General features: G+C 46.9%; 1 protein-coding gene across 2 annotated transcripts in view; it reads right to left on the minus strand.

The window, feature by feature from the left end:
* DPYSL3 (dihydropyrimidinase like 3) overlaps positions 1–1,130 on the minus strand; it is a 131,414-nt gene that overhangs the window by 25,240 nt on the left and 105,044 nt on the right. The gene's annotated exons all lie outside the window — the stretch shown is intronic.

Consider the following 1,130-nt stretch of genomic DNA (forward strand, 5'->3'; position numbering starts at 1 on the left):
GGGAAAGGGTAGACGGGCAGAATCAGACAAACTTCTGTACTAAAGAGCCACATGAGGAAAGGTGCTGAGAGAAGGGGCTTTGAGTCGGAATCCATTGCCTCCACCAGGGCAAGAACAGATTCTAGGGCAGGAGACAGGAGGGCAGGGCTCTCAGGCTGCTGCTCAGAAAATGTTAGAAGAGGGAGAAGTGACACTTCCAACCTCTCAGAGGAGCCAGGCATGTGCGTTCTCCATGGAAAATGATTTCATTATCTCTGATGCACGGGAGACTGGGGAGAAGGTGCTGTCAGGAAGCTGGTTGACTAGCCTTCTTGGACATAAGTAGGAGGAAACAGCATACTTAGCTCGCCTCCTCCACCAGTGAGACAACATTCAGTCTGAGATTACAACAGCTGGAGCCTTGCACTGCTGGATCACAGCCTCCTCAGGGGCCTGCAGTTGGACTTAGGGAACAAAGACCCCAGATACAACATGTCTTGGTAAAGAGGCCTACTGAGGCACATTGCCCTAGGTACAAAGATGTGGTTGTCCCTATTAGTAGCTATGATCCTTAGGCCAGTGACCTAATCCTTCTGAGTTCTCAGCGTTCTCATCTGTCAAACAGAGAGGATAATTCTATCTTTAAAGTTAGGAGAAGATTAAATGAGAATGTACTAGAGGACTTACCAGTGCATGGAATATAGTAGCAAGCACTCATGAAATGGTACCGCCATTACAAAGCTAACAGGTCTGAGATGAGGGTCGGTTTAAACATTGTTCCCACGCCCATCCACCACATTCTCTGAGCCCTGGACAACTTCTGAAATGGAGGCACAGTTGAAGTACTTGTGAGCTATGGAATGCATCTGTTTTGGCTCACTTCTAGGGCTTTGTGCCTGGCACAAAGAGCTCAGGAAATGTTCTTTGAAAGAATGAATAATGGTTCTCATTGTTAATGTTATCTAGTGGACTAAGAAGGCCCACTCTTCTTTTCTGGCCATCTCTTCTGAGCAGAGACCAATCCCAGATGGTTCTAAGATAAACAAAACCCTTCCCAAGACACATCTGTGCATCTATTCCATTAAGTGACCCAGGAGATGGAGAACTGCTTTCTGCCTCCTTACAAATGATCAATTTGGACCTTGGGGCTT

The sequence above is a fragment of the Tupaia chinensis genome, unplaced genomic scaffold (assembly GCF_000334495.1).
Source record: "Tupaia chinensis unplaced genomic scaffold, TupChi_1.0 Scaffold000228_1, whole genome shotgun sequence".
Taxonomy (NCBI): Eukaryota; Metazoa; Chordata; class Mammalia; order Scandentia; family Tupaiidae; genus Tupaia; species Tupaia belangeri.